The sequence below is a fragment of the Neofelis nebulosa genome, chromosome 7 (assembly GCF_028018385.1).
Source record: "Neofelis nebulosa isolate mNeoNeb1 chromosome 7, mNeoNeb1.pri, whole genome shotgun sequence".
Lineage (NCBI taxonomy): Eukaryota > Metazoa > Chordata > Mammalia > Carnivora > Felidae > Neofelis > Neofelis nebulosa.
The window spans coordinates 109,055,839-109,081,526 of record NC_080788.1 but is presented as its reverse complement, the minus strand read 5'-3'; the positions used below and the strand labels follow the sequence as shown (position 1 = coordinate 109,081,526).

General features: G+C 42.6%; 1 protein-coding gene and 1 non-coding gene across 3 annotated transcripts in view; both read right to left on the bottom strand.

Moving 5' to 3' along the window:
* The window catches only part of PRKCH (protein kinase C eta), a 232,643-nt gene that overhangs the window by 126,395 nt on the left and 80,560 nt on the right, over positions 1-25,688 (bottom strand). The window lies entirely within an intron of this gene.
* Positions 21,904-22,007, bottom strand: LOC131518337 (U6 spliceosomal RNA). Its single transcript, XR_009265028.1, has one exon. It is a non-coding gene; the product is annotated as a U6 spliceosomal RNA (small nuclear RNA).

The window sequence follows — 25,688 nt, the reverse complement described above, 5'->3', positions numbered from 1 at the left end:
AATTCAGCCATTTATCATAATCTAGTAAATGTTTATTTACAGTTTAAACACACAATAGTTCAACAAACTGCTAGGGTTCCCACCAAAAAATGAGTGAACAGGGCTTTTTGGACCCTCAGCTGTCTTTCATTCACAAATCACTTTGGGGACAAGATGGCATTCTGCTCCATTGTGGATGTTAAATAGCAGGCTATCTTTTGCAATGACATTAGTCCTAAGCTCTAGGAACAATCAACTTCTTTCTTCTTTTTCTATCATATGCTTATGCATCCAACAGGTCTTGAACCTTTATTAAGTGCTGGATGCTGTGATGGGAGGTAGGGGTACAATGGTGAACAAGGTATAGTAGTATCTTCAACTGAAAGTCTAACATTGGAGGAAGATTGTAAACAACTGTTACTTTGCATAGTACAAATCTCCATGGGAGTGTGGGTGGGCAGGAATCTTACCCAGATGTGGGAGAATCAGAGATGGCCTTTCTTAAGAAGCACAATAAAGCTATAACTTCAGAACAAGTGAAGAAGAGGTGAATCAGGAAAAATGGGGACAAATGTTGCAAAAAGAAGCAGCCATATGTACCAATGTCCAGAGTTAAAAGAACATAAGGTTCAAGGAACTCCTAATATTCACCTTCTGACTTGGTTACTCTAACTCCTAGTAGGTGCCTCATCATCATCAAATACTTAGCAAATTGTCTACTATTTACTAGGGCCAAGAATACCAAGCCATAGGGGTAAGAGTACTTCACAAAGGGTCTTGAGTTGCTATGCTGAGGTACAGGAAGAAACTACTGGAACTCCCATTTGTGTGTTTCTCATACTCTTCATTTCAATTCTGTAATCCTTTATAGTGTTTATAACATACACAGTATTACATATATATAAACTTTATGAAGAAACATAATGTTAATGATGAATCACGGGAATCTACTCCTAAAGCTAAGACTACACTGTATGTTAGCTAACTTGACAATAAATTAAAAAAAAGAAAAAGAAAACATACATATATTTGGAGGGCATGCTGAGCTCGGACATCCACGTGATCAAAAAAAGTTTGGAGACCACTGATCTAGATGGATTTACATTCTAGTTGGAGAAACGAGTGACACTGAGATGAAAGGCACCAAGGCTAAGTGCTATGTCCGGGTATTAGGGAAGCAAAGGGTAGGAAAAGATACCTGAGGGCTGGGGTGGTCAGGGAAGGCTCCAAAGCAGAGATGGCATTCAATTTAGGCCTTGACAGAAGAGTGAAGCTCAAACCAAGTAGAGACATTAGGAGAGGACTTTTTGTCTGGGAAGAATGACAAGCCCATGTATATGGGTGTTGGGAAGCAACGAGAAAACCACCTTCTGTAACACAACAGACTCCTACTGAGTAGCAGGACAGACGATGTGACCCTGGAGTGGACACAAATGTAGCAGAACAGTGGGCATCTCCAGTATCTGGCTAAGAAATCACACTTTGTCGCTGGAAGCAGGTACCCTGGAACAGTCATTATTCCTTCTGTGCCCAGTGGCAGGCCTTCTCTGCAAATGGAAAAAGCCGAGCTAAATGCATAGTGAAGTTTTTTATAACTCTTAAGAATATGTTACCAGTGAAAGTAGTTTTCAAGAATGAGGGCAAAAGAAAGATGTTTCAAGAGTGCTGAGATAGCTCACCATCAAATACCTTCACTAAATAAACTTCTAAAGGATTTACTCTGAAGGGGGAGAAAAATGATCCTCCAAGGAATATCTGAGCAACAGAAGAAATTGGTGAGGAAAAAAATTATACACATTTAGCTAAATATAAACAAACAATGATGAAATAAGTAATAATGTCTAGTTAATGGAGCTTCAAAAGAAAAATAAAAAATACATCTAAAATATCAACAAATTGGGGGCGCCTGGTTAAGTGTCCGACTTCAGCTCAGGTCATGATCTCGCAGTTTGTGGGTTCGAGCCCCTCGTTGGCTCTGTGCTGACAGCTCGGAGACTGGAGCCTGCTTCAGATTCTGTCTCTCTCTCTCTCTGCCCCTCACCTGCTTGCTTGCTTGCTCTTTCTCTCTCAAAAATAAATAAAACAGTAAAATATCAACCAATTGTACCTAAGCCAGGAGGAGGGTGAGTAGAGATAAAGCATTCTAAGATCCTTATTTGCTCATTAGGATCTCAGACCATTTTTCAAAGCAGCTGTACCATTTTGCAATCCCACCAACAATAGGAAAAGTTTGAGTGTTCCACAGTCTCATGAACATTTAGGGTGGTTGGTCTTTGCCATTTTAGCCATTTTAGTGGTATCTCACTGTGGTTTAAATTTGTACTTTTCTATTGCCTAAAAACGTTGAGCATGTTTTTACATGCTTATTGGACATTAGCTATTTCTTCTTTTGAAAACATGTTCAGTTCCTTTGCCAATTTTTTAAAAGTTGAATTGTTTGTCTTCCATTTGTACCACAACTTTCTGGTATATGCTGTTCATTTTTGGAAAGAAGTTAGCAACTGTTGGGGCACCTGGGTGGTTCAGTCGGTTAGGCGTCCAACTTCAGCCCAGGTCATGTATTTGCAGTTTGTGGGTTCAAGCCCTGCATCGGCTCTGTGCTGACAGCCTAGAGCCTGCTTCAGATTCTGTGTCTCCTTCCCATTCCCTCTCCCACTTGTGCTCTGTCTCTCCCAAGAGTAAATAAATAAACATAAAAAAAAAATAAGCTAGCAACTGTTTTTCCTATTAAGAAATATATTCCTCTACTATTAATTCCATGGGATTCACCTGAGAACTCTCACCAAGACTGTGTCCAAACTGAATAAGACAAAGAAGGTTTCAGAAAGGTTACAGTTCATTTTTACCATATACATATATATATATATATATATATGTATATGTATATGTATATGTATTGGTGGGGCAGGGGGTGTTGAGAAATATCCAGACTTATGTTTTAAAATTCCATGCATATTCTGGCTAAACAAGCATAGAAAATCATATTTTTGCCAGGTTTTTTATATAATCTTTAGCTGAATAAGATAATACAGTTAAATTTGAATTTTAATAGAATAATCTAAATTACAATGATTCTACTTCGTCTCCCTTTATAATTCCTAGCACATACCACAGAGATTTTTTTTTTTTCCTGGCCTCTCTAGAATGGGTCTGGTTAACATCACGGTCAAGTTCTTTATTAACTGAAATACACTTGATTTTAGCAACTGCCACTGCAATCAGTCAGTCAACAGCAAAGCAAAGCAAAGTCCAAGGGACACATATTCCAGGATTCCCTGAGGCTCTGAAAACATCATCAATGGGTGTGACTGCTCATCTTCTTCATTTAGTAGTAGCGTCCTTAGTTGTATGGATTACAGAAACAATCCTCAAATCCATCTTTGATCACAAGATTAAAAACAGTACACGCCAGCAGGTCCTCTACCTGTAAAGCATTTATAAACCTTCACCATTTGCCCTTGAGAAATAGAGTGCTAATTCAGCTCTACAGGTTTCTTTAAAAAAAAAAAAAAATTAACATTTATTTTTGAGAGACAAAGCGAGACAGAGCACAAGTGGGGGAGGGGCAGAGAGAGAGGGAGACACAGCATCCAAAGCAGGCTCCAGGCTCTGAGCAGTCGGCACAGAGCCCGACACGGGGCTCGAACTCACAGACCACAAGATCATGACCTGAACAGAAGCTGGACGCCTAACCAACTGAGCCACCCAGGCACCCCATAGTTCTAAAGGTTTCTATTTGAGCGGCTGCCCAAAAGCTTACCAATTAGTTCCTTAATGTGATGTAGTGACTGATGAAAGAGGTCTAAAGAGCCTCTGTGCTCTGTCTGGCCTTCAAGTCTACTTTTTCTCCATTTTGTATTTGTATCAAATGAGAAGATAGGAGCCTGTTGCACTTGATCTGTAAGGAATGAAGCTTTTCATGGTTCACTCTATTCTCCACATCAACTGTATACTCACTGTAGAACTATGGGACTTCTCTACAACAATTAAGAGATAATTCCCCCTTGCTTTAATTTTGTGTCCTTTAAGAACTATTTTTGGGGCACCTGGGTGGCTTGGTCGGTTAAGCGTCCAACTTCAGCTCAGGTCATGATCTCACGGTCTGTGGGTTCGAGCCCCGCGTCAGGCTCTGTGCTGACAGCTCAGAGCCTGGAGCCTGTTTCACATTCTGTGTCTCCCTCTCTCTCTGCTCCTCCCCTGTCATGCTCTGTCTCTCTCTGTCTCAAAAATAAATAAACGTTAAAAAAAAAATTAAAAAAGAAAACAAACTATTTTTAACCTTTAGCCTTGAATGTGGAACTCCGGATAAGGCGGTGGCGGGGGGGGGGGGGGGGGGATGTAAACTATGGCATTCAGAATTCTTTAAACCATCTGTGCAGAAAAGCAAAAACTATTGTCATTGAAAGGTTAATCTGAAAAAGGGGTATTTCAAGAGATATTTAGGGAACTAGGCTAGCTAGCAAAACAATTCTTCTACTTTTATAGGCAATGATTGAATCTCAGAATCAAACCAGTGGGGAACATTTTCTGTAATCAATAGACACAGAAATTTTCTCTTTCCCCAAAAAAGAGCACCCACTCACTCACACAGGTGACACATTTTGGGTGTTAATGCGCCAGGTTAACGCTCTATTCATAGAAATAAAGTGGATCAATTCTCAAACAACCTATTTTGGTAAGGGTCTCCAACACATGTAGCTTCAAATCAGAGAATAAACAGGCTTAGTGATTCTCAGCATCTGGTGTAGACTGGTAACAAGGTGGGGATTTTAGAGAGGAGAGCCTGGTCTCCTTTTGTGACTACCTATATTTCCGCATTACAAACTGTCCCTAATCCACTTTGGTAAAGTGCATTCCTGAAGCAATAACACATAAGAGATGAGAGTCAAATTTCCACAAACAAAACCTTCCACATTTTCTTGTAGCTGTATGAGAAAATCCCCCTGAGAACACAAGAACAGGTATGTTAGCTTCATACTATAACTGCAGGTAAATGACTGAACAGAAAAACTTATTTTTAAACAAGCTCTAGCTTTCTACTTAAAACTATATAAATAATAGTACTAGAAGGCTTTCTTCTTCCAGTATTTGTGTCGAACTCTAAACAAAACAAGTCTTCATGAGAAGCCTCTTGGACTTCCTTGGGGCAAATTACCATCTAAGACGATAAAGGAATTACCCTGGATCAAAGGGTTATTAAGAAGAGACACCTTTGATGAAAACATTCTTAGTGAGACTGTTTGCCCAGGCTTGTGAAAGAGCTACGAATCTGGCTTCAGCAATGACAGGGTCATTATGAACTGAAAGCTTATTCTAGATCATGTGTCTGGTGTTTTAGATTAATAAACAAAGAAATCAGAGTCTTGATTTTTTTTTTTTAATGTTTTTATTGAAGGCACTGGCAAATGCATTGCACAACAGGGAAAGTGACAGCTTGACGGTGTATGTGGGGCACACGCACACGGAACAGGCAGAGACAAGAAAGCATTCTTCCCTGTGAAAAAGCCAAACGAAACTGTCCCATGATGCATCTTGGTCTGTTTTCCACTGACCTGGAACTCAGGGGTGTGATCAGTGCTCTCCAAAAAAGAAGAGTGCAGGGTCATTACCTTAGATTCAGAAATTCATGACTTTGGTTAAGAAGGTGAATGGAGTTAGAGATAAGGACAACAGACTTTTAAAGAGCTGAAGTTGCCTGGGACTAAAAAGTGCCACATGGCCACATATCCCCAAGCTTAGTATAGCCCCAGCCTTTCACTGAAGGCCAGCCCTCTGGAGCCTAGACCAACCTCCCCTTCCAGGTTAACCACCAACGCCTCCCCGACACAAACCTGTGCTCTAGTCAAACTGGGATTTTCACCACTCAGGGCCCTTCCTCCTATCAGACTCTGCCCAGGTCACTCCCCTCACCAGGAATGGCTTCTCACCTTCCTAAACCCAATCCTCAAAAAAGTACTTCCTCACCCAAAGCTGTCTGCAGACCTGCAAAGGAAGAGCAAATTTCTAATGCTCGTCCACAAGCAGCACTCTGTGTAGCCTTCGCAGTCTTGCACAGTTATTCAATTGCCTACATATTTTTGCCTTTTCTCTCAAGTGGAACAAATTTCTTAGAAAGTAAGATTTTATAGTTTTATATCCTCCCAGAATCTATCATAATGAGCATCTATACCCATCAGTGATATCCTTACACATGACACTAACATGCAACTGAAAATTATAAATACAACTTAAAGATCCCTTGTTACCATTTCAGGGTGTCTAGAATGCTATGGTTCAGTGGGATTGCCTGCTTCTCAAAGGCCGTCTCATTGAGGCACCTGTGGTGTAGTGATCTTTAAAAGGACCTGGTGTCAGAATCATTTGTGAGCTTTAATTTAGGCTTAAACACTATTTTCATACCTAAATTTGGGCAACTTCATTCACTTATTAAATCAAACGTTTATAGCAGACTCTATTCCACACTAAATCGGAATATCTGGAGACCAAGAATCTGCACTTGAAACTCTAAGAACCAGTGGCCCAGCAGGAAGGACACACAAATAAACAGTTAAAATACAAACGCAATAGTTGCCCTATCTCTGTGTCTGGATGTCTAGGGGGAGGAAGCCCAGATGGTGCTGGGGAATTAAGAGCACACACAGAAGAGGTGATGCCCGACCTGACTCTACAGCCTGAACAGCAGAAGAAATACCCAAGGGAAGTCTCTGTGAGTCATTCACATTCTGACACTCTCCTGCTTAAAAGGCATTCACTGGCTGCATTCGGGGCTCAGGGCAAACTAGCACACCTGCAGCTGACCTTGCCCCCATCCAAACCCCATCACTCATCCATCCCCGCCTGGCCCTGGGGTCCACGCCTGCCCTAATCTCTGCCCTCCTCTCTCCTCTCCTTCCTCTCTCACCCTACCCCCAACTAAAATGATTTCAGGACTTGCTTTACTGAAACTTATTCAAGTCAGGGTTCGACTGTCCTCCTTAAAGTAACCCCAGCATCAACACCAAAGGTCTTATCACACAGATTCACATTTACCTGTTTAGACTGTGAACTAGGGGTGTGTGAGGGGTGGGAGTAGAGGGTTAGGGTATCTCCCATGTCCAGCATATAAACAGCAATAAATGAATGAATGGGTAAAATCACACTCACATGAAAAAGTAAACAGAAGTATAAAAGAGCTTGCCAGATTCCTGTACCTACAAGTAGTTTACTATTGCTAAATTACAGAGAGTATGAATGACTAGTAGGAGATGAGATTTAAAAGGAAGGTTACTGGGGCGCCTGGGTGGCTCAGTCGCGGTTGAGTGTCTGACTTCGGCTCAGGTCATGATCTCGTGGTTTGTGGGTTCGAGGCCCGCGTCACGCTCTGTGCTGACAGCTCAGAGCCTGAAGCCCGCTTCGGATTCTGTGTCTCCTCTCTCTGCCCCTCCCATGCTCATGCTCTCTCAATAATAAATAAACATCAAGAAAAAAATTTTAAAGGAAAGTTACTATCAAACCTGTACAGGAAGAAGGGGCTGGACTTTCACAGATCACAGGAAGGCACTAAAAGGTTTCATATAGAGGAGAAATGTTATGAGATTCCCTAAGTTCTCTCAAGATAAGGCCAGGAGAGACCCAGGTCCCAGGGCTGGTTTGTCATAATTAAATAGAGAACACACATACAGAAACAAAACATACACCATAATGTATAAAGGTAAGAGTATCTTCTGCAACTCCTAGCTATTAATCTACTAATCTTATAGTGTTTAGTTTTCATATCCCTAAAATTGGTTGTATATTTTCATGATAAAAGGTGGAGAAAGGGCACAAATCAGGAAATGCAGCCATTTATCAGGACACTGTAGGGAAGAGAGCATTCTGGGAAACCACTCCTTTTCAAAACATGCCAATTATATCCCTGGGTCACTCACAAAACCACCTACTAGATAATGTCTTCTATAAACTGATATATCAGTGGTAACCTTTGTTGGACCTATTTCCAGCTCAATGGTTTCTGTATTTATGTGATGGCAGTAATCCACACCAGAGACTGAATTGAAGTAAATCAAACCGATTTAAAACCTTAAGCCAAGAGGAGAAATCTTTCTTTTTCCCAAATATTCTTACAGCAAGCTTCCCCATTGCAAGTAAGAGGGTGCTGCGGGAAAAGCCTCGAGTCCCTTACCCAGGTAAGTAAGAGGTCTCGGGTCCCCCTGAGCTCCCTTTCTCCAGCCCACAGAGGCAGGTAAAGGAGAGAGGAGGGGGGATGGAAGGGTGTTGCAACAGGCTCTTATCAGCCTCTTTCAGGAATTCGGAGCAAACCTCTGCAGGGCTCCTGAAGCCCAGGGTTTCTCAGAAGGGCTGGAGATCCACAGATGGACATATAGATAAAATAAGTTCTGTTTGCTCCTTTGTTTCCAAGGCTAACTGTAGCAATCATGTGATCTCTGGGGAAAATGAAACATTTTTCTACTCACCAAGAGACTGTTGCAAGCCAAGCAGCCAAACAGATAGATCACTAAGGACAAGGGGTGGGTCCTCACGTAAAGCACAAGCTCTCCGCTGAGACTTAACGCTAGGCTCCAGCTCTGGCATGGGGTTAGAGTGAGTTTGCTGGCTAGACCAACAAAAGCTGAGCCCTCTAGGCAGCCAGTTCTCTCCCTCCCTCCCTGAGCATCTTCCCACAGGTGAGAGTGACTCACTCACCAGCGAGTGAATTCTTTATACTAACTGACGCCCACATACCTGGGGTACAGAGTCTGCCTGTGGGACAGGTTTCCACAACACTTTCATCAGCCTGGGTTCATGAGGAAAATGTACGAGTGGCACGTGCCAAGCTCCCAGTGACCACCACCACCCCCCCCCCCCCACAACGGTGCTGAGAGCAGCAGGGGAAAGGAGACCACATGGGGCTTTCCGGAGAAGAGGCAGGGTCACTCACACATGTATATACAGAAGCACACGTTAGCAGCCCTGAGTATGAAGGGCAGACGTGTAATGTAAACTTCCATCCAATGCCTTTGAAATGACTGTGGTCCAAAGTGGGATTCGGCTGGAGTCTGGCCGGAAGAGGCTGCAGGTGCTAGCCTACCTTTCCAGGCCTCCGTGAGCTGAGCCAGTTGTGCAGAGTCTCATAGAAGCTAGGGTTCACATAGCAAAGGTGAGCTCCACCACTGAGAACTACAGGCTTTCGGCTCAAGTCTGTGGCAAAACATGACAAACTGCAATAGCCAAATCCCAGGAGTTAGGTGGACAACACTCAGCTCTCTTCCCTTATTCTCACATCCAAGTACGGCAACAAAGTATGCCTACTTACATATATAAAGCAGTTCAGTGTATATTTGGGTTTAAAATATAGGATTTGTCTAATTTTAGTTTTTCATTTTAGTTTTTGTTTTGGTTTTTTTTTTTTTTTTTTTTTTCTGTACTGATAACCAGTTCCCGTGTTCCAGGCTTTAAAAATGATGACCTACCCCTCTAGGGTGGTGCACCTGTTTGGCTCAGAGCTCTACACCAGTTCCTCCCACAGTAAGGGCCAGGGACCCTGTGCAGGTTCTAAAGGAGTTTAATCTCCCTTCCAAAGAATCAGTTCCTTCTTTCTTAAAAACAAAAAGAAAAAATCAGTTTTATATATTGTATTGCATTGGTTCTTAACCAGGAGTGATTTCGCCCCTAGGGACATTTGGCAGTGTCTGGAGACATTTTTGGCTCTCACAGCTGGGGTGGGGTGGTTTGCTACCGGCATCTGGATTGTGGAGGCCAGGGATGCTGCTAAACAGCCTACAGTACACAGCACCGCCCTCATAAAAAAAGTTATCCAACCCCAAAGGTCATTTGCGGCAGTTAAAAAACCCTGCAGTATTTGGATTCTGTAGATTTCATCTGGGGAAAAAAAGTATTTTGTTGCTTAAAAATAAGTTTGAAAATTTCTGCTTTAGGACACCTGCCGGGACCCAAACTATTCAACAACATGATAAAGACTCTTTTGTATTGAGCTTCAAAGTACTCAGATAGTACAGATTTTCACATCCGACGCTGGCTTTTAAATTCCCGTAATAGGTCTAGCTGCTATAAAGAGCTAAGGCCCCGTCTCTCTTTCTGTTAAACCCTGAGTGGGAATCAAGGAGCTGTAGCCACCTAGTAGGACCTAATGCAAACCTCCTTCTGTGCCAGGGTAGAATCACAGTAACTTCAACCAAAGTAGGAAAGATCAGACAGAGGCTGAGGGCTTGTCCCGATGGGAAGCCACGGGTGTTGGCTCCATAGAGATCAGGTCTCCATCAGTTAGGCAGAGAGCCAGAAGTTAAATATATTGCTTCTTTTAGGAAGGAAAGTGAACAATGGCCTCTTCATGTGAAACCACAATGGGAGTTTAGGAAGGGGCAGAGCATAATTCCCAGGATGGAAAATGGCCTGGGCTCCAATGTTCGGTCCTTGGTCCTGCAGCACTCAGTCATTGCTGGTGAACTCTCTATTTACTAATTCCTATGCAAAACCCATGGACTAAGTGGCACCTTTTGATGCCAACCAAAGGAATAATTCTGATTCTCAGGTTGAGGGGATAACTACAGCTGTCTACCCTATCATGAAGGCTTCCTGCTACTCTGAGGGTCTCTGAGGTGTCTCTCAGCAAATGAAACTAACAGCCCACGCGTAGGCTAATCCTTCCAGATATAAAGACAGAACCTACATGACACATCGCGCGTGGCCCTCTAAGCCCTGCTTCATCTTCCATCTCTTTCTCTCTCTCTCCAAAAGCCATCAGGCCTTCTTCCAGGAGGTGCCCCAGGGCACTTGGGCACTAACCATAACACACCATCCTGAACTGTGTTTACATGACCACCTTCCTCTCCAGGCTGCGAGCTTGATCACGGTAGCCTGTGTCCTACTGCCTGGCACACCAGGAACCTAATATTCAATGAATGGATGAATGAGCTTGACCTGTCAACCATGGGACATGCTCCCAAGTAAGTCCTCCCCAAACTGTAGAGCAGGCCGGACCCTTCCTCACGCTGTACGTGCGGCTTTCAGTGTATGAATGTGAGTACAGAACTCGCTTCAGTAAACACAGCCGTGGAACAGGATAGGCCTGTGCAGATGTTAGATCTTTCTCCAGGAACCATTCCATATGTAAAACAATTGGAGGGTGGAGAAATTCAATAAACAGCTGCCCTTTGAGGTGGCAAAAGACACACTCTCCCTTTTCAAGTGCAATCAGCGGGTTGGATGACCTTGCCTCAACCCTTGCAGCAGAGAAACAACCCTGGTGTGGCTTCCTCATCAGTCCTCAGAAGGATCCACACAAAAAAGCCCTCACACACAATAAACTGCAAACACAAACACACTTTCAACCCAGATGCTTTCATTTAGATTATCGAGTCTTAGAAGATAAAGATTTAATCACACTATAGGCTTTTTTTTTTTTTTTTCATTTTCTTTTTAAGAAGAGTGTGTCCTGGGACATTCCCAAGCTGTGGGTCCAGAACTGCTGGGGTGAGCCCCTTAGAAGGGAGGAGGACTCCACAACCAACCTCTCAGAATGCAAACTATGTCTAATGTGTGCAACTAGTGTTTAGATACTTCTGAAACAAATTTTTAAACCCCATTAGAGACTTTCCTGAATGCATTGAATTTTGCCATTAAGTATATTAGTAGTCCCGAGAGACATGGTTCAAATAGCTACACATACACAAGACTCGGGGAAATACAGAAAAGGCCTTGATAACCAACCTAGGGTTAGAAACCACTAAGCCAGTCCATTTAAAGAGTTTCCTCCACTGTGCTGTACTAACAGCCCTAGAAATAAGGCTCTTTTGTTTCAACTGATAATGAGAGATCAGGAAAGATTGCCAAAAGGAAGACGCTAATAGGGGTTCTGTTCCGTAGAGCTCTCTGGGGTACAGACAATAAGAGGGAAGCTCTTTCAAAGAAGTCTTACTCCGAGGACCAGTCTTGACAGACTGAAGTTGCTGTCAGTGATTAATGAGGGGGCTTTAATCCACATCCTATACCGGACCCCAGCCCCTTCTTTTCAGGTATGAAGAATACTAAAAGGAGGAAGACAGGAGAAAGACAGAATTTTGGAGTCCCTGTGGGCTGCCCTCATAAATGTATAGAACTAGGTCCCCTTTGATTTTCTAAGTGTAGCAGGATGCTAGGTGGGACTTTTCCTCTCAGCCCAGGACAAAAGACACTAAGTAGCCATCATCTAAGTTCTGAGGGCTCCCTCTCATCAGGGTTTTCTGGAGACAGCTACCCCACCGCCACCCCACGATACACCAGTTCTGCACCACTCCCCCAACGTCAGAATGAACCTGAAAAGGACTCCAACCTGAAGCTGAGGAGACAGGCTCCAAGAAAATCACTCTCGGGGGACAGGAAGGGGAGAGGATGCTAGATCTTAGGACAAGACTTCACCGTCCTTGAAGGGGGTCAAAAGATACAAACTTCCGGTTATAAAATAAATAAATTATGGGACTGTCAAGCACAGCACAGCGACTATAGTTAATACCGTTTTGCGTGTTTGAAAGTTGCTGAGAGTGGGGCACCTGGGTGGCTCAGTCGGTTAAGCGTCCAACTTCGGCTCGGGTCATGATCTCACGGCTCATGTGTTCGAGCTCTGTGTCAGGCTCTGTGCTGACAGCTCGGAGCCTGGAGCCTGCTTCAGATTCTGTGTCTCCCTTTCTCTCTGCCCCTCCCCCGCTCATGCTTGTGCGCGTGCTCTCTCTCTCTCTCTCTCTCAAAAATAAATAAAACATTTAAAAAAATTAGAAAGCTGCTGAGAGAGTAGACCTTAAAATTTTCTATCACAAGAAAATAGAATTTTTTTGGTAACTATATATGGTAACGGACATTAACTAGACTTACTATGGTAATCATTTCACAATATCTAGTTGTAGCATATCACCTTGTACATCTGAAACTAATATCATGTGATATTGTCAATTATACCTCAAAACAAACAAACAAACAAAAAAAAGACTTCACCCTCTTCTTCACTCCAAGAAGCTGGGCCAAACCTGGGGGAGGTGAGCCAAGGAGGTCTCAGCTGTGTATGACTGAAGTTTTCAAAATGAACAGGACTCAGTCTAAAACAGTAATAGGAGTTTGCCCATCAACTGATAAATAGATAAACGAAGTGTGGTATTTACACACAATGGACTATTATTCAGTCCTAAAAAGGAAGGAAGTTCTGACACCTGCTATAACATGGATGAGCCTTGAGGCCATCGTGCTGAGTGAAACAAGTCACAAAAGGACAATTCTGTATGATTCCACTCATACCAGATACTCAGGGTAGTCAGAGTCACAGAGACAGAAAGAAGGGTGGCCGCCAGCGGCTACAGGGGAGGGAATGGGAATTTATTATTTAATGCATAGAGTTTCAGTTCTATAAAACTTCTATGCAGCTTCCAGAAAGAGTTGTGGAGATGGATGGTAGTGGTCATTGCACGACAATGCACATATAATAAACACCACCGAATTGAACGCTTAAAATGATTAAGATGGTAAATTTTTATATTATGTGTCTTTTACCACAGTTACAGAGAACTTAAAAAAAACCTGAAGGCAGTGATGGATGTGTTAATTAACTAGGTGGTGGGAATCCTTCCACAATGTATGTGTGTATCAAGTCACCATGACGTACGTTTTAAATATCTCGCAGTTTTGTCAACTGTACTTCAATAAAGCTGAAAAAACAAATGAAGGTAACAGGACAGTTATAGAATTGGCCCAATGTAAAGGAATCCACTACCCAAAGGGAAATTAGATTTCACATAGTATAATCTAAAGTAAGTACTGTTAATAGAACTCCTGAAAATATCCCCAATGAGAAGCCTCATTAAACTGGTTCTATATCCTCGTCTTTGAATGGCTAATACTGTCCCCTAGCTCTCTTTCTGGCTGAAAATAAAAGTCTAGAGGAAATCTCATCCGAAAATATCATTTCTGACATAACTACTTAAATGTCAAAGTTGAACAGGGTGGAGGTTCTGCAGATGCTTATTAAAATGGGAAACGGTAGGAACCACTTCTCCTTCTACCTTCTCTTTGCTTCACTAAAGCTTCATACATCAGCATGGTGAGCCAGTGGAGTACAGGCTACACAACAGAACACAAACTTCAAACTGCCTTTGCTTTGGTTAGAGAGACAAAACATGTAGGTAGAGGAAATATGTGGGTTTTAGGCTTGGGTGTCCAGGAGAAGAGAGGTAGCAATGACAGCAATGGAGGAGAAATGGAGGAAGCAGAAGCGATTGACTGGCAAGGACGATGATGACTGGGGTCTGAGTTGTAGGTGTTTGAAAGATACCATAGAACCAGAGTTCATGGGAAGAAATGAGGCTAAAGGTAAAAACTGACAGTCTCCCCCAAGAGGAAAGACCTTATGAGGATGGGTGTCCACTTTTTTTAATGTTTATTTATTTATTTAAAAAAATTTTTTTTTAACATTTATTTATTTTTGAGACAGAGAGAGAGAGCATGAACCGGGGAGGGTCAGAGAAAGAGGGAGACACAGAATCTGAAACAGGCTCCAGGCTCTGAGCTGTCAGCACAGAGCCCGACACGGGGCTCGAACCCACGGACTGCGAGATCATGACCTGAACCGAAGTCGGACACTTGACCGACTGAGCCACCCAGGCGCCCCTAATGTTTATTTATTTTGAGAGGATGTGTATGTGTGCACGCATGCCAGAGTGGGGGAGGGCCAGAAAGAGAGGGAGAGAGAGAATCCCAAGCAGGCTCCACACCCAGCTCAATCCCACAAACCGTGAGATCGTGACCTGAGCTGAAAACAAGAGTTGGATGCTTATCTGACTGAGTCACCCTGGTGCCCCCACTTTTAAGATCGAGAATGAGGAATGGAGGCCTGTTAAGCAAACAAAGGAAGGACAAAGAAATGGGAGAAGGATTAGAATAGTACAGCACCCTGCTGAGGGGGAATGTTGTTTTTTTTTTTTTCATCATATTCACCATTTCATATTCAACAAAACATGGGAATAGAAGATGCATGCTTGCTAATTCAAAGAATGAGTGAGAGCTCAGGTAGGAATGTCCAGCATGTGACTGGGCAATGGTAGCTGGCCTTCGTTAGAGAGATCTGGGATGTAGACATAGAAGCAGGGGGAGAGAGCAACAGGCAGAGTGAAATCCCCAGATGAAAACAGATCCCAAGGGATGTGCATGAGAACAGTCATGGGCTGAGCACTGACCCTGGAGAATATAAACTGGAGGGGAAGGGAGAGAAGTCCAAAAATACAAAGAAAGAAGAGTCAGGATGGTGCAGAGATGATCAGAAGACTTCAGAGTTGTAGAAGTCAAAAAGGGTAGGGCCCTGAAATGGAAGGAGTGTAAGCACCATCACATGTAATAGAGCTCTCCAGTAAGATGAGAACCGAAAGCTGCTGACCCGACCTGGCAACACAGATGTCCTTGATACTTCATCAAGAGCTAATTGAGTAGATGATGGTGAAGGATGCCAGAGAGCTTCAGTAGTAGCTGGAGGAGAAAACAGAAGGCAAAGAAGTGGAGACAATGTACACAGACTACACTCTCAAGACATTTGGATGAAAAAGAGGATGTGAATTGGAATTGCCCATGGAAGTGCTAGAGGACATTTAGGGTGAGGAGGCTTGGCACATTCACAGGTTGGGGAAAGCAACCAAGAGTAAGGGAAGTGGAGAAGTTAGAGGTAGGGAAGCAAAGTCCCTGAAGGAGCACAGGTCCTCTGGGATAGAGGCTAAAGAATGAGAATGGGTGGGAGTGTAGATAAGGTCAGGAGCAGGATGTAGTCCTCACTCACATCCCTGGGGATCTTTTTGGGGGCACCTGGTTGGCTCAGTTGGTAGAGCAGGTGACTCTTGATCTCAGGGTGATGAGTTCAAGCCCCACAATGTGGATAAAGCTTTACTTAAAATTTTTTTAAACATGGGGAACTGTTTTCATCTGGAGATTTCACTCAGCCTGTTGCTCTCTATCCCTGCCTCTATGTCTGCAGCCCAGATCTGTCTCACGTGTGTCAGGGAGGTCACACCTGATGTGATTTTCTTGATTCCACAGGAATCAAGGCACAGAGTAAATGGGGGTCCTGAAAAGCATGATGAAGGTTGAGTTGTCATTGAAGGGAGTGGGAGAAGGAGCTGTAGGTGTGGAGGACCACCACTCAGAATAAAGGACACAGATTCATAGGAGTGATGTAAGCTCTCAGAAGAAGAGTAAGCAGAACCAAATACAGCAGCAAGGTCACAGTGGAATATTGCTAAGAAAGGACTGCACATTTTGTAATCAGGAGGCATCTGAACAAGAGAGAACTAGAGAATGAGAAGAAAAGGAGTGTGAGGAGTATAGAGGATTTGTAAAGATACTTGGCTATACAAGGAGGAAAGAAATAGGATAGTAGCCAAGGATCAAACAAAGAATTTTTCTCCATCAACATCAACAAAGGAGAAGCAACCAAGGGAGAATAAGGGACCCTGCAAGGTGTAGTCAGACAAGTGAGGAAGCAAGAATATGGCAAGAGGGCAGAGAGGCTGGATCTGCCCAGGTAAAGGGTATAGCCTCTGCGAGAAGAAAGGTTTCCTTGGCAGCCAGCAGAAAGGCAGACAGGAGATGGCCAGACTGAGGGACAATGCATATACACAGATGCAAGTCACTGCCAGATTTTTCTCAGCAGAGTATAGAATCAGAATTTTGAAGACAAAAAAATAAATAAATAAATAAATAAATAAATAAATAAATAAATGGAAAAAGAAAAAGAAAAAAGAAGGGCTTACAGATATGAGGGTCTTGGAGTCCCTGAAAAACCCACAAGAAGCAAACTAGGATTTTTTCTGGGTACACCGAGAAGTCCTACACCAGTGGATCCAGCAGCATTCTTTGCCCCAGCACCAGGACTGTAGGATGACTGTGCAGGTCTGGCATGGGCATGGCAAGCATGAAGGAGGATTAAAGGATCAGCTAACTCTTAGGCATCACTGAGTTAGTACTGCAGTAATGACCCTGGAGTCTGGGCTCAAGAGAACACCAAGTGGACCAGCAGGAGCTAAGGAATTGGATACATTAGTAGGGACCAGGTTTGGGTCATGTGGATTTGGTGGAAGTAACATAAGGATTAGAAACATAAGGAAGTAACATAAGGATTGATTAAAAGAAACATAATGTTTGAGATGCAATTTGTTTCCTTTTTTTAACCTTTCATCTCTTTATTTAACTTTTGAACATATGGGATCATTATCATAACTGTCTTAATGTCCTGTCTGCTGATTCTGACATCTGTGTTAGTTCTGGGTTCCTTTCAACGGACTGATTTATCTCCCATTACAGGTTGTATTTTCTTGCTTCTTTGCATGCCTGGGAATTTTTGACTGGATGCCAAACATTGTGGATTCCACCTGTTGAGTACTGGATAGTTTTGTATCATATAAATATTCTTGAGCTTTGTTTGAGGACACAGTCAAGTTTCTTGGAAATAGTCTGATCCTATCAGATCTTGCTTTTTAGATTTGCTAGGTGAGCCAGAACAGTGCTGAGTCTAGGCAGCCAAGACCCTTCCATGTACTCAACCCAATGCTCCATGAACCCTGAGGTGTTATAGTCTGGCTAGTAGGAACAGGCACTATTCCTGGCCCTGAGCAAGCACCAGAACAGTTCTCTCTGATCCTTTAGATGGCTCTTTCCCTGGCCTCAGGTAGTTCCTATATACTGATCAGCACTCAAGTGAATCCTCAAGGGGGACACTTTGTATTTCTCTGGAGTTCTCGCTCTCTGGGTAACTGTCTCCTTCCTGGTATTCTATCTTGAGTCCTCCAGCTGCCATACTCTTCCTGGATTCAGATCTATCTCCTCAATTCAGGAAGCCCACTGGGTTCCCCCTGACAGAGGGGAAGAGGGAGCATCCGAGAATATGAGGGGGATGAAGAAGGAGCAATTTAGCCACAAGAGCCTCCATCATTATACTCCATGGGCCAGAAATGATGCTAGAAGTAGGAAAAAACACCCAGATCTTGACTCTGTTTGCCTTTATAGGCAGCAGACCCTCTCCCTCTATTCCTTAAAGGAATATTTCTAATATTTTTAATAAACGCTAACTTGATAAATGAGCAGTCTTGCAATATGAGTAGTATGTGATGCTGAACATGAGCACAACTGAGCCAATGGTTCTTGAAATTCACTTTGATATATGAGTGCTTTAGATTACAAGAATGTTTCCGGAATGAATTATGCTCACAAACCAAGGTTTTACTTGTACCTTGGGGATACCCATCAGGTTTCCCAGAAACAGCTGAGCCTACCTTCAGTCCTTTGGATTCATAATATTCTACCTACAATCCACACAAAAGTTCATCCTTTTTCAGTGCATGTTCTTCCTTCACATGCAACAAAATTGCAGTTTTGCCTCCAAAATGCACAGGAGCTATTTTAATTAGTAATTAAGTTGTACATTTAAAATGGATTTTCACGTGAACATAATAACACCATCTTTAACTTAAGAAGGAATTGGGTGGTGGTTAAGCCCTAAACAAGCCAGCAAGCAAACAAACCCCATTTATGGACGCAAACAAGGGACACCATCTGGAAGTACAAAGACAACCAAGCCTGTACAATTAAAACCACGAAAGTCAACACACACTTTAACTCATAAATGACAAAGTAATTTAATAAACTAAGGCAAATATTTGGGGAGAGGCCAATACTATAAAAATATCCGCATGGAGTGAACCAGCTGCAATTTTTGAATAAACAACAAAGTAAATACCCAGGGCTTCTCCAAGTTGATGGGCAGCACTTGGGTCAGGCTGGTGACCAGACCTAACAAAATCCTGGTACTGGGGAAAAAGGTGGAGAAGAGGGGCCAATGCTGCCTGACAATTTACAATGTCTGCCCTGGCATTTAATATTGGATCCTCTAGAGGTAAGAAATTAACAGCCAATAGTTTATACAATCTGCCTTTAAAACACACCTTTCTGGGACCTAGAAATGTCTTGAAAACATTAACTCATTCATCTTAACATAGCTATTGGAAGAACGCACTCATTGCAATTGTGCATCTGTGCTTAAAGAACTAACCAACCACAGAGTCTGGTTTTCAATATGATCCCAAAGAGGGAATGCCGGGATCCACTGCTCCCTTGGTCATGCTAGACAGGAGAATAGACCTCTAATCCCTATCTGTTGTCCTATCAACATTCCTATAAAGCACCCATGGCAGTGGGGCTGTTCATGAATAGGGCTGGTCTACACACACACACACACACACACACACACACACCACACAATCCATGACACAATCAGTCCTGACAAGGAAATGCCAGCGGCATCAATCTAGACATTATCTAGATCCTCAAGGAGTGACTTAGGGCTAAGGGTAGCATTGGCTCTAATGGGCAGATTTAGGAATAGGGGCAACATATATTCCCGAGGGCCCAGCCATCAGGAAACTGGCAAAGTAATGCTCCCCTCACAGGTAGCCATCCTTCCACACCTTCTCTCCCACTCATAGCTTCACTGACTATGGTAACTCCTACTGAAGGCCCTCTGACACACACACACCAGGATGTACTTTGCACCCTCCCAGAATATGACACACGTGCCAAGCTCAGTGTTTGTCTAGGATTTGAAACAATGTCCAAGAAAGGAGATTTATGTCATCAGACTTTTCTTAGTGCCTTTTAGATGACTTCCACAAAGTATGTGGAGTAACTTGGGTATGGATTTCCTTCCAAAGTGGGTAGGTACACAATCTGCATCAGGTCCTAATGCAGCCCTTTGTGGGTGTGTGCATGCTTGCTTATGCACAACACCCTGGGGGTAGATGCCACTAGCTCCATGTTTTTCATGTAAGGCAACCATTGCTCAAGGCCACACAGCTAGGAAATACAGGGAGCAGAGCCGGTCACTCTCATCTGAAGCTGATGCCCTTCCACCACCCACCTCACATCTCAAACACAGTAAGAGATCCTCGATAGGATTTCCCAGGGCATTCTGTCTGTAAGAGCCTATTAAGGAAAGAATTAACACTAACACCAGAAAATAAGTTTTGGGGCATTCATGAAGCTGAAGGAATCACTAAAAGTGACCTACTATCTAAAAAACCTGACTTAGAATGGCTAACATTAACAACTCCGGCAACAACAGATGCTGGCAAGGATGCGGAGAAAGAGGATCTCTTTTGCACTGCTGGTGGGAATGCAAACTGGTGCAGCTACTCTGGAAAACAGTATGGAGGTTCCTCAAAAGACTAAAAATAGAACTACTCTACAACCCAGCAATTGCACTACCAGGTATTTATCCAAGGGATACAGGTGTGCTGTTTCGAAGGGACACATGCACCCCCATGTTTACAGCAGCACTATCGACAATAGCCAAAGTATGGCAAGAGCCCAAATGTCCATCAATGGATGAATGCATAAAGAAGATGTGGTATATATCTACAATGGAATCTTACTCGGCAATCAAAAAGAAAGAAATCTTGCCAATTGCCACTATATGGATGGAACTGGAGGGTATTATGCTAACTGAAATTAATCAAAGAAAGACAAAAATCATATGAATTCACTCACATGAGGACTTTAAGAGACAAAACAGATGAACATAAGGGAAGGGAAACAAAAATAATATAAAAACAGGGAGGGGGACAAAACAGAAGAGACTCTTAAATATGGAAAACAAATAGAGGGTTACTGGAGGGGTTGTGGGAGGGGGGATGGGCTAAATGGGTAAGGGGCACTAAGGAATCTACTCCTGAAATCATTGCTGCACTAGATGCTAACTAATCTGGATGTAAATTAAAAAAATAACAAAATGTAAATAAAAAATAAATAAAAATAAGAAATAAAGCCTGACTTATCTCCCGGATTATAAAACAAAACAAAGATTTCTCTCTTTACTCTTCCCCCAAACTCCTCAGAACAGTGAAACTCTGCATCACCCCAAGCTGTAAGTGGGAGATCCTCTGGGTAGGTTGGGGTGCTAAGAGTCCAAGAGAGGAACCTTTATGGTATTCAGCAAAGCCAAAGTGTTTTTCAGTGGACTCCAGCAAAGAAGTGATCCTTCCCCTTACAAGACGATTAAAAGTGCCCCCATAGCTACCATACAGCGCTGAATAAACACACTGAACAAATGCTCAGATACAACGTGAGAGATGGAGACGGGGAGGTGTGACGTCAGAGGGAATTCGGACAACAACACGTGCTGGCTAAGGCAGTGCTCTGGAGAGCCCTGCCCTGTCTGAAGAGTTCACAGGGGGAAACTTCAAAAACATTGTACTAGGCCACACGCAAAACAAAGCTGGTCTATGGGCCCATTTCAGTCCATGAGCAGTTCATGGTCCAAACAGACACAGCCAGCACGCAGCCAATATTCTGCATATTAGAGAGAAGGCCCATAAAGACTGGATTTAGAGTGACCTACGAGCATTCCCAGGGGCAACGACCAAGAATGGAGGAATCAGAGGCCTCCAACGGGGGCCCCACAACACCTGAGGCAGAGGCGTGGAACAAGACATGACCTGTCACAGGTGCACTTGAGCAGAACTATGAAACTGTTCTCTTTGCATCCTGGATGAATGTTCCCACAGTGTCCTCACCGAGGGGCCAGCAGGAAATACTAGAGTACTACTGAATCATCACTTATTAATATATTAATAAAATCCTGATGGTTCTCTCCCAGAGATAAGCTTCGGTCTGTGTCAGTGAATCCTTCCTCAAGTCCTCTGTTATAAAGAACTGCTCCAGGTATCGTTACCTGGTGGATTTTTTTTTTTTTTTTCAATTCCGAAACAATCACCACAAGTTTTGGAACACTTGCATCACCCATAAAGGCAATCACTTCCATCAGCCCTAGGCAACCACTCATCTACTCTCTGTTTCCATTGCTTTCCCTATGATGGACACGACACTATGAACTATAAAAGGAACTTTCATATGAACTGTCAAAGGAATCATACAAAAAATATGAAAGACTTCACGGATTTGCATGTTATCCTTGCACAGGGGCCATGCTAATCTCCTCCATATCATTCCAATTTTAGTATATATGCGCCAAATCGAACACACCTGGGCAGATTTTAAGTAAGCATTAGATAAGATGGTGATACCGGGATATGCAGTCCCTTCTACAGAACGGCATCCGAACACTATCAACTTGCATTAAGAGTTATTATACCCTAACTCATCATCTGAGTTTTCATTACCCCAAATCCCCACAATAGTGATATTGATATAGGTAAACTTAATGCTCAAAGCATAAAACTGGTCGCCAATGAACAGACTAAGCACTTTTAAATGAGTCCCTTCTCGGACATTCCTCCCTGCTTACACCTACCCTGTTCTTGACCTGCCTATGAATGGCTGCTGTTCTCAGTATGAGTATCAGATACATCCCATGCAACAACATACACAATAACAATGAGGTACCAGATCAAAGTGAGATCTTGTAGCTGATGTAGATCATGAATTCACTGACAAGCTACTCCAATCACAACAAACCCTTGATACAGTAAATCCAGGTATAGGTCCATCACCAATGAAGAAAAGATCAACACCGATGGAGCCATGCCCAGCCTTTGGAGAAACTGATGATGTCTTCAAATACTTCTACATATATCCCTTTTCATGACATTGTTGAGAAAGTTATCATGAAATGGAAAATGTTATCATGCCTTCAAATCAGTCAGAAAAGTACACATCTGAGTTATTTGATCTGTTCTCGGTTCTAAGAATTAGCAAAAAGGTATCATTGTAAGCTCAACCCTGATAAATATAAGAAAGAAACTGACTTTCATAATTTTCAAAGGTGGAGTACCAAGCAAACCCTTTGAAACTTACATTTTTTGTAATGTTGGCTTCCATTGTAACTAGAATCACTGTAAATTGCCTTTTTCTGGTCCCAGTTGCTCTAAGAGAAGGGAAATACCTATAACTTGTCTCCAGTCCAATAGCCGATAGGCTATACTGTCAACACTCCCAGCCTGCTTTTACCACTTTTAAGCCTGGCTTGAGTCTCAGCATTAGCCCTGAGTGTTTGCAGACATTAGCAAGGCCCTTAGCACTGAGTCTCATTTTCTCCTCCTAAAAGCACAAAAACTGTAACCTGACCTGTCTATGTCACAGTATTTTTAAAAGCTCTTAAAAGAAAACATTAGGTGTTTTGTCAACTTAAAAGACTACACTGAAGTAATATACTCCCGTCTTTGGTTTTTTCTTTTTCCTACGTGTTCTTTCTCTTCAACTAGCAAACTTCCCAACTGTCAAAATTTTCCATTAATCACATTAGAAATGATTTAGGATACAACAAGGGTATTGAAATGTGGATAACCATTAGAACCAGCCAACATGCTTATTAGGAATCTGTTTCCCTGGCCTTTTCCCCAGAGATTCCAATTCAGTCTGTAGCATGAGAATCTCTACATCTTTCAAAATTCTTAAGTGATTTCATTGCTCTAAAACAGATCCTCTCTTGCTATCTCATAGTTTTTAAAGGCCCTATCTTCAGTACTTGGTAAATCCCAATCCAAGGACTCAGATATTGGAAGTATACTCGTTTACATGAAACAGGAAGCATCAACAAAATTCAATTAGAACTAAGCTTCTAAAAGTTATATATTAAGTCCCAACAGAGCACCCAGATCAAGCTCCAATCTATTTACCTCCCCAGATGTTTAACAGATGTATCACTAACATTTATTAACACTTCACAAGGGGCACCTACATGGCTCAGTTGGTAGAACATGTGACTCTTGACCTCAGGGTCATGAGTTTGGGCCCTACTTTGGGTGTAGAGATTACTTAAGTAAAAATAATAATAATAATAATAATAATAATAATAATAATAATAATAATAAAAACCAAAACACTTCCCAACAAATGATAGTTCCCACCCAAGTTCAAGAACAGAAGATTCCAGCTAAGCCTAAGTTTTCTCTCTTTTAAGTGGGTGAAGTACACAAAAGTAATTTCTTAATAACCCACACAAACAGAATTGAATTATAGCTCATTATATTAAGAGGTGCACGGACTTGTTATGGATCTCCAAACAGTTGATTTGAACTTTTAATGCTTACTAAGCTGTGTAATGGATCCTAATTTAGCTTAGAACAATAAGAAACCACACTGGAGTTCAGAGAACTTGGGAAAGTCTTCAAGATGAACTTAAAATAGTTCAGGCTCCAGCAACTTACGTTAAATCATTGTAAACGGATGTAATATGGTGCTTTTCAAGACCCTAGCCCAAGGAGAAAAGATTACGTTCAATCAGCCAGCATCAAATATAAGTGAACTTCACTTAAGTAACAAGACATGCTCCCCAACAGGGAAGTGACAGTACCAGGGTGCTGACCTTATGCCAGCCAGGACGCCGGGCACCTCCCCAGGACGTCATAGCCCAGCCATGTTCCTCTACCGCTGCAACTCTCACTCACCAACCATGCCCCGCCCCTTAGGGTCTGTGTACTTCCTGTTCCTTCTTCCCCCAGACAGCCATGTCCACTCCCTCCCTCCCTTCAGATCTCTGGCACAAAGGCCATCTCAAAGGAAAAGAACAACACACACCAACGGTCCTCTCTGTCGTGACCCTGTCTTATTTTTTCCATGGCATTTATCACTTGGCATATTATGTTAATTTATCTAATCGTTTGTCTCCTCCCACACACCAAACTTTGAATTCTGTGGGAATCAATTATTGTCATTAATAAGCACATGCATACATACTGCACATAATACCGCACATACATATTCTCTGTGTGTATATGTGGATAGTCCTTCTGATCCACCAGACCCAAGGGGTAATAATTTGCAAGCATTGCTCAGCCCAGTGCATTTTGTAACCAAATGTAAATTCATAGAGGTAGCTACCGATTTTTTCCAAAATAATGTGAGAACTAAATTGCCACTTACAAAAATCTAAGCCCGCTGTGCCCCCACCTCCCCACACACATACTCTCAACCTCCTACAGGGAGTCCTTCAGCACTGACTTGAGCCCCAGAAGAGAAATCTTAGACACCAGGATGAATCCATGATGCTGAAGATAAGTTTCAGGAGAGAAGGGAAGAAAAAGGTCTTCCTTCTCTCTACCTGCCCACTGACACAGGGCAAGGAGTTATTGGGGAAAACCGAAGCAAAGGGCTGACAGGATAACTGGCTCTTCATCTGAAACAAAGAGCTGAGAGGTCAGGGGTTGCTAGAAAGGAGACTGAAGCATAATGAAAATAGACTCTGGAGCAATTAATTTTTCTATCAAAAAATTAACTCATTTCTGTTTTACCTAAATCTCAGTTCCACTCAAAGAATACCACATTAATGTAATTTCAGCAGCAACAACAACAAAATGAAGCTTGAGAAAATTAAGAGACTAGTCTGACTCTGTGTTTTCAAAGCAGCATGTTAGTTAATAAGCAAGTGCCCCAGGAAGTGAACGTGCTGATACTTCCGTCCATAGATCTCTGAGCTATTTTAGAGGTTCAGCTTTTAGCATTTACACCTCTAACCACTTGCTCAGAAGTACTGTGACTGCCTTGTTCTGCTGGAAGCAAGCAGAGGTGTAGCATAAAGCTACCCGGAATGGCCATCTCCCAGGTTAGAAACCACCGTCAGCTTCCAGTTGTTTGGGTGTCACTTCTGGACCTTCTTTTTTAATGAGAAAGGGTTTGTAACTGGCTGAAAAAGTTCACTGCACAGTAAAAATAACTAGAAAAACAGGATGACAGTGTCAAAAAATTGCTGAATTATTCTGTTA